This window comes from Mytilus galloprovincialis, chromosome 4 (genome assembly GCF_965363235.1).
Source record: "Mytilus galloprovincialis chromosome 4, xbMytGall1.hap1.1, whole genome shotgun sequence".
Taxonomy (NCBI): domain Eukaryota; kingdom Metazoa; phylum Mollusca; class Bivalvia; order Mytilida; family Mytilidae; genus Mytilus; species Mytilus galloprovincialis.
Window position 1 is genome coordinate 40,756,343 of NC_134841.1, and position 14,174 is coordinate 40,770,516.

Sequence of the window (14,174 nt, forward strand, 5' to 3'; positions counted from 1 at the left end):
GTGAGCAGCGACCTTCTATCATTCAAGGAAATACAAGCAATTAGTCAGTAGTCAGTGATTGGCGTTAAACCTTGATGCAACTTAATAAAAATGTTTGATATGATTTTCTTTGTTTATATTCAACAAGATCATTTTTCTATGAACTATTTGAAAAAAAGATGTGTTATTATTTCCAAATGAGACAACTGTCCACAACTAGTTGGGTCAGTGGCGTAACTAGCAAATAACTTATCCACAGTGGTTTTATGGACTGCTCAAGGTTCATAGAAGCGCTTAACTAAATGATAAAATCCCGGTATCTATAGCTAAATACTTTTTTGAATGCAACATGTTGAGTTCTTGTAATCTTGACGTAAAGGACAAGGTACGATAAGCATCAGAGAACGGCCCCCTAATTTCGTTCAAAATAAAAGTGACTTGCTATTAAATATAATACATTATTTTTAAAGTTTAACATGGATTCTCTGTAAATATCAACCATGCCACATATAGGTCGTGGCACACATAGTCTCAGAAAAGCTTCAAACTTTGTCAGTTAATACACTTTTATGTAAAAATGAAAAAAAAATATTGATATTGTTGCTATGGACCATGGTTGCCATGGTAACAGGATATTCTAATTTTACCTTCAAAATTGCTCTTTTTCAACTGTGAAATAGGTCTACTTTGGGCATTAATATCCACTTAAATAGCAATATATTGGTAAAAATACTTATAATTTATATGAATGTCATTACAAATTGATATAATGATTGAATTTAAAAATATAAAATATTTTATGTTACCCTGATTTGATCCTTGGATACATGGAAGACTTCAACAGGTATATAAAATACCCAATTTAGACAGTTTTTGAGGATGTGTAGCAAACTTACGCATCCAAGTTGGAATATGGCATTATACTTTCCTTTGAGGCAACATATTATAGTTTCGATATATGGAATAAAATTCTTGGGGATCTTGTTTCCAAGAGCGGTAACCATGGAAACAAAAAAGTTAAATTTTCAAATTTTTATCAGTTTTTTCATTAAAAAATGCAATTAAAAAGTTAACTAATAACTTATTTAATCTTACATAACCGTTTATTTATTATTTACAGGAGAAATTCAACTTAATGTCAAATAATAGGTCTGTTGCTATGGAAACGGGGCTTTCAAAATTGCAATTTTTTAGCGAAAAATTGTAAAAATTTGTAAAATCTGCAAATTTAGAAAAAAACCAAGATTAAAACAATTTGAGAATTATAATGACATTATACAGACTAAAGTTTAAGTTCAACTTAAATCTGGCAATGAAAATGGTTACCATGGAAACATATGGATTATATCTGGAGATCTGCAATAAAGTCTAACATGTCATTTTTTTGACGCAAATCAACATCAACACTATTTATTTGTTGCAATAATTTTGAAATGTAAATATTTAAAATGCTAAAACATATCTCATGTAAACATTAGAAATGGTTTCAATGTTGTCAAGATGTTTGCTATAGCCTTGATATGCAAAAGAAGACCACTAGTTCACAGATTTAAGTTGAAGCAACCGTTTTGTCTTACTAAAAAAAAAGATTTGATGAGCATTTCATCAAAATAGATTTAAGAGATAAACAAAAGTCATCTTACGAATATCAGAGACTGTAGCAGGCATGGGGTCGATTACTTTAAAATGTAATTGATTAAATTACAATTACTTTACTAATAAAATGTAATCGATTACATTACAATTACACCCTATTTCATAAGTAATCAATTACATTAGATTACTTTTCTTGAAAATTATCATGATTACTTTAGATTACTTATGATTACATTGTATATTGCAGTATCAAAGTCTTTTTTATAACTTTTTATCCTCACAAAAAGCTAATTTTGGTGATCTTTTTAAAAGCCTTAATTTATTTATCTTATTTAAAAGAATTTATGAACAAGTACAGTGTAACATGTGTAACTTCATAAAATAGCTATAGACAAGTGTCCTTTCTCTATGTAAAAAAATTAATTATTTTGTTTTTTTCTACAAATTATATCCAACTGCCTAATTAACAAAAAACCTGAACAAATAAGGAAAACTTAATTAAGTATAGTTTTATGGTCTGTTGTGACATAATTGACACATCCATTAATGTTTTTACAGGTGTTTTAACAAACAATAGATGAGCTTGGGTATTAAAATTTTATTGTCTTAATAACAATATCAATAAAGTTATAAGTGGTTGATTGGCATTATTTGTTTGAAAATTTTTAATACTTGATCTAATTAATAATTGATAGAATTATTGTCAGGTGAAAACACAAAACAGCTTTGTAACTTAGGAAAGTATATACATTTCTCTTTAAATTAAAAAAAAGTTTATTGTAATAAAAGATATTTTGTATTGATGATACTTCTGACGTCACCTATTGTTTACTTAACTATGCATATTGTTTGTAATATTATGCCACATGTATACACTGTACATGTACTTGTTTATACTGATGAGTCGTAAGGCTCAAAGTTAATAAAAAATAAAAATTAGAATGCACATATTATATCCTAATTTATAGACCAAAATTTATTCAATTTATAAATAAATAAAATCTGGTTTTAACTTCCATTTTGAATTAAGTGGGTTCATATATTTATGTCGACAATCAAGGTCAAATTGGAACTAAATGTTTTCTGCATTTGAATTTCAATTTATTTATGTTAAAATATTTGGTAAACTTATGAAATTAGAGTTAATATCAGAAGTTTTCAATCAAGAAAAAAAAATGCCTTCAAGGCATATTCTTCTTTCATTAAAGCTCAATCTCACAACAATATATAGGAGAGGCAATTTCCTTTAGTAAACTGTTAACAAAATAAAACACTCGGTTATACAATTTGTTATGTAGATGATACAATTTATCACATTAAACAAGTCCCATCATTGTGAATACTAGTTTCATGATTTTTCATTCAAGCTTTACATTTTCTTATTTTCATCTTGTCTATCAAAAACTATTTTCATATATATATATATAAATTTGTAATCAGCAAGTAATCATATAAATGTAATCTTAAAGTAATCTAAAAGTAATCATGATTACACCTGTTTTTGGCAATGTAATCGATTACATTACGATTACTTGTAATCAGAAATGGCATGATTACTGATTACATAAGATTACACTGCAAAATGTAATCGATTACAGCTGATTACGATTACTGATTACAATTACCCCATGCCTGGACTGTAGACATGGCAATAAAGGTGAATTGATCAGAAATGCCAACTGTAATTTTGATGAATAACATAAAGTGACACAGACAAAATAAAGTTTTTTATTCATAAATAATGCATTCAATATTTACAAAGACACTAATATCTAGTTGTTATTGGCCAAAAAAGCCGTTAGGGCACCTCCTCCTTTAAACAAAAGAATTAAAACTAAAAACATTTTAACTGTTATTTGATTCCAAAAGTACTTTATATTTTTTTCCTGTTTCTTTTTGCTGCTGCTACATAATTTTCAGAATTACTAAGTCTTTTTCTCTATCTGACAAAGGCTGGAGAAAATGAAGCAATTTGTTGGTCTGATCAAAATGTTCTTTTTGTGCATGTTGTATAAAGAGGAATTTCTCATCTCATCAGCAGCCACTTAAGGATCTACCTTGTTACCACTCGCCTTTCCATATTAGATTTTTCAGTCATGTACAATATATTGCCTTAGTTGTTGACTTAATGTCACTCGGGATTTATTGACTTGGATGCCAATCCCATTTGAAGAATTTTATCTGAATTACAAATGAATTAAGTGCCAATGAATTATTTGTTGATTCTAAAGATATAGACTTTTCAGGCTGATTTGAAATTATCTTATCTGCATACAATCTTTTTGCTGTTTCTGATATTTTCATTTTTACATCATTTAACAAAGAATTGACTATGTTGTATGAGGACATGCTCTTCACTGCTGCTTTTGTTGAGAATTATCTTGTGTGCAGCTGTCTTCGGGACATTTGAAATGGTAATTCTTGCTTCCCTAGTACATGTAGTATATGTAGTACAGTTTTCTCGATTTCCATTCTCTGAAATAAAAAAAATATTTAAACATTAAAGCTGTCACATTAAAGCTCACAATTTTTGTTAAATTGGAAAAAAATCAATTTGATGAGGCCTCTTGTAACACTTTAAAACTAAAAGTGTATTTTAGTTACACACTATGTAGATGTGCATATTATCAGGAAATTATGATTCAATTTTTTTTCTCTAGAGTTTCATGATATTCTGTTGTGTGGTTTTAGAGGAGTTATGAAAAACTTGCAGTAGTATATTGAGGCAAATAAGTTCAAAGGGGCATAACTCCTAGAAACTAGAGGCTCTTAAGAGCCTGTGTCGCTCACCTTGGTCTATGTGCAATTTAAACAAAGGACACAGATGGATTCATGACAAAATTGTGTTTTGGTGATGGTGATGTGTTTGTAAATCTTACTTTACTAAACATTCTTTCTACTTAGAATTTTCTCTATCTGTAATGAACTTGGCCCTTTAGATACAGAGGTAAATATTTTGTAAAAATTTACAACCAGATGCTCCACAGGGCGCAGCCTTATACGACCGCAGAGTTCGAACCCTGAACATTGGGGCAAGTATGGACACAACATTCAAGCTTGATACAGCTCTGAATTTAGATTGTGATTAAATAGTTGACACAACACAAGTTTCTGACACATAATGAATGTGGTCTAAGAACTTGAACTTAAAAACTTTAAATTGGACATTACCTGTTATGGTCCAATATCCAAAATCAAAATACATGGTTAGATTCAGCATATCAAAGAACCCCAATAATCAATTTTTGATGAAATCAAATAAAGTTCAATTTTGGACCCTTTAGACCTCAATGTGGACCAATTTTTGATAACCAGGCCCAAACATCAAAAATCTAAATACATGGTTAGATTAAGCATATCTCAAAGAACCCCATATATACAATTTTTCTTGAAATCAAACAAAGTTTAATTTTGGACCCCAATTTGGACCAACTTGAAAACTGGGCCTATAATAAAAAATCTAAATACATGTTTAGATTCAGCATATCAAAGAACCCCAAAGGATTCAATTTTTGTTGATATCAAACAAAGTTTAATTTTGGACCACGATTTGGACCAACTTGAAAACTGGGCTCATAATAAAAAATCTAAGTACATGTTTAGATTCAGCATATCAAAGAACCCCAAGGATTCAATTTTTGTTGATATCAAACAAAGTTTAATTTTGGTCCACGATTTGGACCAACTTGAAAACTGGGCTCATAATAAAAAATCTAAGTACATGTTTAGATTCAGCATATCAAAGAACCCCAAGGATTCAATTTTTGTTGAAATCAAACTTAGTTTAATGTTGGACCCTGATTTGGACCAACTTAAAAACTGGGCCTATAATAAAAAATCTAAGTACATGTTTAGATTCAGCATATCAAAGAACCCCAAGGATTCAATTTTTGTTAAAATCAAACTTACTTTAATTTTGGACCCTAAGAACCTTAATGTAGACCAATTTGAAAACAGGACCAAAAATTAAGAATCTACATACACAGTTAGATTCGGCATATCAAAGAACCCCAATTATTCAATTTTTGATGAAATCAAACAAAGTTTAATTTTGGACCCTTTGGGCCCCTTATTTCTAAACTGTTGGGACCAAAACTCCCAAAATCAATCCCAACCTTCCTTTTATGGTCATAAACCTTGTGTTTAAATTTCATAGATTTCTTTTTACTTATACTAAAGTTATGGTGCGAAAACCAAGAAATATGCTTATTTGGGCCCCTTTTTGGCCCCTTATTCCTAAACTGTTGGGACCTCAACTCCCAAAATCAATCCCAACCTTCCTTTTGTGGTCATAAACCTTGTGTTTAAATTTCATAGAATTCTATTCTGAAGGGCAATAACTCCTTCAGGGGTCAACTGACCATTTCCTTAAAATAACTAATTACTAACTTTGTTGCATGGGGTTTAATAAGAATCAGTTTATATCAACTAACCTATTCTGAGTAACATTGTTCTATGTTTTTAAGCAAAAAAATGTACTTGAAATACAAATTGCCAAAAAAATATTTTCATACCTAAATAACTGAGCAATCCGTCCAAGGATTCCAGCTTTATGGAATTACAAATAGAAGAATCTGAAGTTTGACTCAAATCAGCTTGCTCACTTTTACTTATTTCCTGACTACATGTATCTTCTAGGATTAACAATGGAACACCTTTCACTGGTATTGTCTGAAATAAAATAAAGATATAAGGAGAAATTACAATAAAAGTATCATTCTTTACTACAAATATTTGTTTTAAAGTGTGTAAATACAATGAATAACATTAATAGATTTTTCAACTTCCGTTGATATTATTCATGCCCTGTTGCTGTAAAGACCTCAAGATTCTGGAAAAGGGCAGAAAAATGGCAGTTTCCAAACCTTTTTCTGCATTTTCAGCTATGAGCGTACCTACGACCCAATAACATATTTATACCAGGCATTCCTTGAACATAAATGTTGATGCAGTTCAAATATTTTAGTGGGTCGTAAGTACGCTCATAGTTAAAAATTCAAAAAAGTGACAAAAAAATCGTCGTTGTTTTCATTGAATCATCGAAATTTTTAACCGAACTGCGGACCGGAGATGATTTCCGGTATTGACTAGATCCGACGACGGAAATGTATTCTTGCTACGCTATAATAATGGCTAGTTTCTTTAGGAAGAAAAATAAACATATTTGAAACAGGAAAACAGGATATTCCTTTACTCATTATTCTTGAATTTAAAGTGACATTTTAGCAGACCGTCGAAATATGACCCCAAATCTCGCCCCAAATTAGACGCAACTGTGATAAACTTCAGAGAAATACTGGGAACGTTATTGTGAATGAATATAATAACTGGTTCATACTCAAAAAGTGCATATACGTATTTTGTTTCATAATTGACAAAATCGTCGCCCTGGAATGTTTTAATCTCCGTTGACATTTTGTTGAAAAGTGCTTTCTTTCACGTCCGCATTTCTACCAAGTATGGCATGCCAAGTTAACATTTTAGACAATCATTTAATAAAAATACAGATGGCGAAAATAAACTACAGAACTGTGAATAATAACATACATTGTTATTCATATCACATAAGTAGACACCATATGACAATTTTAATTAGTTAATTGTGTAAGTGTAACAATAATCAAGATTAGACAAAACTATCCAACACCACGTGTCCAACACTTTTATGATCTAAATTATGTATCTTGAGTTAATATTTTTTTGGTCATGGTGTTGAATTTATTGGACTTATTATTTGTAATTGTCACCTGCCTTCTCGTTGTTCTATCTTGACGACAACGCGTGCTACTTCGTATTTCTTCTAAAATAGCAGCACTACATGTATAATGAATTTAAACATATTCAAAAGAATAAAAGCTTCTTTTATTTTTTAATCAGATATTTACACGTCAAAGAAAACAAAATAAGTATGGAATATGAAAGGAATAAAACGCATCATAATTAAAGATATCTTGCTTGTAAGACGTGTGTTTCGCATACAAAAGACTCATCAGTGACGGGCGAATAAAAAATGTCAAATGACCATATTAAAAAGGCTCAAAATTCCGATTTTTTTTTTTTTTTGTGAATAAAGGTTATTTATTCCTGAATATATTATCCGTAGTTTTTGCAAACAATATACAGTTTTGTTAACAGTTAATTCATAAAAGTTACTATTTCAATAATAATTCATGTTTACACAAAGTGCTAACTTTTGGACATCATGTTGCTGCATGGGTTGTTTGTTTCATTAATTGTTATTGTGCTATACCTTAAAAGGTTACAGTCCGTTGGAAGACATATTACCCTAACTTGACACTCTGATCCAACTAGTTTTTGTTCTTACCCCTTAATGCAAATTGATTAACGGAAATCAGCAAATACCAATTTTTAAGTCTTAAGTTTGACCAGGCCGGTGTCAGAACCCACGAAATCAGACGTTTTAATTCATTTATTATATTTATTAACTTGTACAATGAATTAATAAAAGGGTGCATACTGTAAGAATCCATCTTATATGAATCCGCGCTTAAACATACACATCCACCCAAAAGAAATAACTTTTGCAACATAGAGTGGGAGGCCCATATTCGCCGGGGACACAATTTCGCCGTTTTATGATTTTGAGGTATAAACACTTCAAAGGATGGCTGAAATGGAAGAAAATATGCCGATAAATAATTTTATAACAAATATGATTATTTTTTAAACTTTAACAAAATTACGGCACTAACTGCAAAAGACCGAAAAACGGACAACAATTTTCGGTCAATTTCCTGAATGAAAAACAGGATTTTCAAAGATTTTTTTCTTAGTAATTTTTTGACTGATTGGCCTAAATTTCTGTTTTTTTTACACCTTTGAAATGTCTGCCGTTCATCTATAATGAAATTTATTTGATAAATATTATAAAAAGCTGCATTTATTTGGTTTTAAATAGATGTGTAAAAACGGCGAATATGTGCCCCCCATTGACAAAACTTCAGGAAATTTCAAGCACTCTTTCATCTAACTTTACAGATGATTATTTTCAAACAAACATGTTTTCAAGCTTAGGAACGTTTTGCATTTGAAGTTATCTTCATATAGAAATATCAGTATACTTCAAAAACATAACTATTCTTCTTTTTTGGAATTTTATTCTCATACACACTTGTCCCGGTCTACACTTATTTAGTTTTATACATTGACTTATGATATTTGGCATACAGTGTATAGCCATGACTCAAATATCATAACAGTCTAATTTTGTTTATTTTCTTTGGTTACATCTTCTGACATCAGACTCGGACTTCTCTTGAATTGAATTTTAAATGTACGTATTGTTATGCGTTTACTTTTCTACATTGGCTAGAGGTATAGGGGGAGGGTTGATATCTCATAAACATGTTTAACCCCGCCGCATTTTCGCGCCTGTCCCAAGTCAGGAGCCTCTGGTCTTTGTTAGTCTTGTATTATTTTAATTTTAGTTTCTTGTGTACAATTTGGAAATTAGGTATGGCGTTCATCATCACTGAACTAGTATATATTTGTTTAGGGGCCAGCTGAAGGACTACTCCGGGTGCGGGAATTTCTCGTTACATTGAAGACCTGTTGGTGACCTTCTGCTGTTGTTTTTTCTATGGTCGGGTTGTTGTTTCTTTGATACATTCCCCATTTCCATTCTCAATTTTAATATCATTATTACATTTACTGTTGATCTCATGGTCCAATTAATTGACCTTTAACTTTCATGGTTAAATGATTGTCCAACCCTTAAACCATATATGTTCTTACAGGCTATGCCAGTTTCTTTACTGCACAATAGGCTTAATTTCTTAGGTCAATTAATGCCTCGTTAATAACTCCAAAAATGATTTATACACCCCCTTTTTTGCCTTGATAAGTCGTTTCTAATTCACCATAGGTTTTGTACCCATGCAGAGGACACATTCCAACCCCTACATCATATTAAATCGTAATTGCCTGGATTAGACATTTTATTCCACACAATGTCTGTAAGTGGTACAAGTCACGTCTCTTTCATTCCATTAACTGTTAAGTATCTTTAAAAGCTGTTCAAACTCATCTCAAATTATTAAATCCTATATATTCTTGTTTTCATGAAAAGACTTTCACATTGAAACAAAGATTTTGTAGTGGTCTACAATTTAAAAAAATGTGTGATGTTGCTTAGCAAGATGTGGGATTCTATACTCGATATAGGATTCGTCCAAAAAATAATGATAACCTAGATGTTAATATTATAGTGTAACACCGTATTAGGAAGTATATTCTTAAAAAATAACTAAGCTCATACTTATAAAAATATAAAGAACCTATTATTGCATGTTTGATATGCACTTGTCATGTAACTTAGTTGTTGATCAGCGTGTAGTGACCTACAATTGAACTAAGTTTTCATTTCTAACTAAACATGTTCACAAACAGACAATCTGCATTGCGTTCAATTTAATTTGTTCAATAAAATGACTTATTGATTTGTAGTTGGCTTTAATTCAAACATGTTTTGCTGTTGCTAAACAACACTTGTGTTGCTATGCTCAATACGGAATTTGTAAAGAATAAAAAAAGATGTATATGAAAAAATATTGGAATGAAACACCAAATGGAAAGAAAAAGCTTCAAACAACAGCTTAATTCATACTTAAGAGGGGCAAGAACCAATTTTTTAACCGTTGCTAGGCAACATTTCTGTTGCCAAGGTTGTTTTTAGGCATATAATAAACAAAATCAAAGGGTATTTTCATTTGTGACTTCAAGTTCTTCTTGGACAAACAATATCATGTGCAAATATTTAAATTTTTACTGATAAAGCAATTAATATGTGATAATTTTCATTCTTAATAAAAACCGTTGCTAGGCAACCTTCCTTTCACCGGAACACAATAAAATCATTATTTTTTTCAAGTGTCTACACTAAGACCATCATTGATATCAATTTAAACTTATTTGGAGAGGGGGCCAAAAATAGCCCTTATCATACCTTGTCCTTTCTGAACAAAATTAATATTGAATCGAACGTTTATTTAAAAGAGGGGTGCAAATTACCTGAGGGATTTTCACAGATCGAAAATAAACTGACAACGCAATGGCTAAAATAGAAAAAGACAAACCGACAAATAAAAAATACACGAGACACAACATAGAAAAAGAGACGAAAGCATCATGATTGAACCCAACCAAAAAACTGGTTGTGATCTCAGTTGCCCCGAAAGGGTAATCAGATCCTGTTCCATATATGACACCCGTCGTGTTGCTCATGTTATTACAAACCCGGTACATTGTCTTAGTTAGGTAGATCAAAATCGTGAAAAGGGATCGGGATTGTAGTTACGACATAAGGAACATATCTGATATTATCTATGAAACGGTTATTCCGTAATAGTCAACCAACTATGTCGTCCGTAAAATTTACGAAGGGATGATTTCAATTTTACCATTTGAAACTCTTGATTTACACTTTTGGTATTTAGATGTATTTTGCCTCCAATAATATAAGATCTACTCCGAATAACCTTTTTGACGTCAAGCAACAATTAATTTTTAGTTGTGACTTCAAATGTTTTGAATTATGATGTCAAAGTTTACGGGAACCTGTGTGATTTTTCGTCATGACGAACAAATTTGCATCAAAGTGTAAATACGTCTTATATTCCTTGTGAGCAGCAACCATATATTAGGGAAGTTATGATAGGAAATACAAGCAGGCGCGTAGCAACCCGTACGCAAAAACGCAGTTGCGTACACATTGAAAATTTGACAAAAATGAAAATATGGTAAATCTAGTTAGAATAAAACTGTATTAATAGAATTAATTATAAAGTGCTTTAAAAATATTATAAGTCACTCAAGTTGTAACTATATTCCGTTCCGGAAATTAGTTTTCTCTTTACATTTTCGGGACCAGCATCGTGATTGTGCTGCTGATGCAAACAATTAAAATAGCGGAGTCCTCGGGGTTTCAGAATACAACAAGTGCGTCTACTATGCCTCCTTACCCTGACATTTTTTCTGAAGATTTCAAAAAGACTGATGAAATAAAACGTGATGTTCTGTTAATAATTTTGCAGCCTATTCGCCGTTTTTTATTTTACGATCAACGTGTTTTTTACTTTTTTATTTTATGTTCGGTCGTGCAAGATGGGTGCCTCGTTCATTTAATTATACGTGTCTCGAGATTAAAAGTGCTTATTCTCCATGTGCAAAATTTAAAGTGCTTGTTTTCCTTGCTTTGTAAAAATAAAAGACTCGTTTTTGGAAGTTGATATAAAGAACTCAGATTTAGTTTTGAAGCTTTTCAAAAGTCACGATTTATTTACAAATGTATAGTTAAAGGTTTCCAAACTATGATGTTATAAACAAGGATTTATACCCGGGAATCTTTAAAATACTTAACATATAATGTGCATGTATGTCGGTCTGGACGACAACGATAGAACACTCTTTCAGTACCATGAGACGACTAAAGAAATACAATGAAATCCATTCGTTCAGCTTGGCTTGTTCTATTGAACATATATCACGAAAAACAAATTTCAACAGACACGGTTTTGGATAACTGGAAAGGCAATGGTCATTGATCATCATAACTAACTTTGAGAATTAAAAGCTATATAAAAGAAAGACTGCTCTTATAAAATAAGACAGAGAAATGTAATTCGATTTATTTATGTATTTTCTCAATATAAAAAAATATCCTTTAAGGCTTAGACATTTGGATTTTCTCAGTGAATGTATAGTGGGTTGAGACTGATTATGTAGCAATTGAAATATATGGTGGTAGCACTATATAATTTAGTTTTTACCTGATATATAAATAAGCTCTACCCACTACACATTAGAATTTTTTATTTTCTCTCATTTTTTTTTTTCAGATTTAATTATTTTCAAAAGTTGTCTTGTTACTCATGAAAATAAGATTTCTGTGAGGTCATTTTCAGTCGCAGGAAATCGCGAGAATGCAGGATTTTGCACCAATTACTCTAGAGCTTGTCGCCGTATGACTTCTTTCCGCGGCATTGCGTACACATCATTTTGGCCTAGCTACGCCCCTGACAAGCAATGTACATGCAATTCATCACTAGTCAGTGAAAGACGTTATACCAAGATGCACAATTCTTACAGTCTGGTCTGCGTGTAATCAAAATTCCCATCGGTAGCGATACCCGAGCCTCAATAACAAACGCCTGTTCAAACATTATGACGGCAGTGGTTTATACGGTTCTAAGCAGGTCACGCAAAAAGTCGATCAGCAGCAACAGTCACGTGACATTGAAAATTCGGTACACGAATGAGTCCCGAATGAAACAAACCTCTTTTTTTCAAAATTATATACAGCTGTCATGATAAAAACTTACTGGTAAAAATAATGTAAGCATACATGTATATAGTTTCCTCTCGTCAAAATACTCCTTATCGCTATTTGTCCGCCATTACTGGATATCACACAGGTTCCCGTAAAATTTGGACGTCATAAAGAAAAATATCTGACGCCACAATGGAAAATTAATTGTTGTTTGCGTCAAAAGTTCAAGCGGCCGGGTCAGCCGGGATTAGCGATATGGTGTATTAAAACTTCACCTAATACTCCTTCTTTCCTAGTTTTATCATTAAATCTGAACTGAAGTTTGTCTGAACATTGTCAAGTCTCTTGCTCGAAAAATCATAATAATTTCTAAAAACGACGGGCTGAATTTAAATTTGATAGGACATCTCTTCAAGACAAACACTAGATCTGATTAGGCCTTCTAAACTCAATCTATGTTTCTTAGTTTGAAAAGTGTTACTGTAGTACTGCCTCAAAAATTTCATACAGAAAATGAATTACATCTTCTGTTTTATATATTTTATCAAAAATATTTCAGAATTTAACTTAGTGTTTATTCTATTTTTTTGCGATATCCATATACGTGGCTCGGTACTTGTACATCCCGTTATTGTGCTATGGTTATTTTTGTAATCTTGTCTCGTTTTTGCTGCGATGAATTTTCTATATGCCAGTTTGTGTATCTTTGTTAACATAATTGATTTGCTTGCTTTGTAGTGATTACATATTATAGCACAATGTTGACTGCTGTATCCCTTTTGTACCTATTTATGTCTGTTTGTTTTGTTCACATATCGTTTACACATCGTTGTCAATAGAATTATTAAGCTATATAAACTGTTATCACAGAGATATGTCTCGCTTTTTGTTATTTCGATAATGCAAATGTTGAAATCAAAAATAGCAACACTTTAACATGTAAGTTTTGAAAATATTCAAAGTCAATGAACTATGACTGAAGGTATATGGCTGAACAATCTCCATGCATGGAAATGAGATGTGCCAATGTAAATACAACTGCATACCAAATATCATTGACTTATCATAGGTAGTTTTCTTATAACAAACCTAAACACAAACTAATACATGTTAACTAAGCAAAATTTCAAAGTCAATAAACCATAACTGAGGGGAGGGTAAAACAAATCCATAGTAATGAGAAGTGCCAATGTTAATACAACTGCATACCAAGTATCATTGACCTACCACTACTGGTTCCCCATAAACTGACCTAATCACAAACTAATACATGAAAACTAAGCAAAAGTTTCAAAGTCAATGGACCATGACT

At 31.5% G+C, this 14,174-nt stretch overlaps 1 long non-coding RNA gene across 1 annotated transcript; it reads right to left on the bottom strand.

The window, feature by feature from the left end:
- Positions 1-3,285: 3,285 nt before the first annotated feature.
- LOC143072153 (uncharacterized) lies at positions 3,286-6,243 on the bottom strand. The gene is made up of 2 exons (XR_012977058.1): positions 6,090-6,243; positions 3,286-4,050 (listed from the first exon to the last, which is right to left on the bottom strand). It is a non-coding gene; the product is annotated as an uncharacterized LOC143072153 (long non-coding RNA).
- Between the last annotated feature and the right edge of the window lie 7,931 nt (positions 6,244-14,174).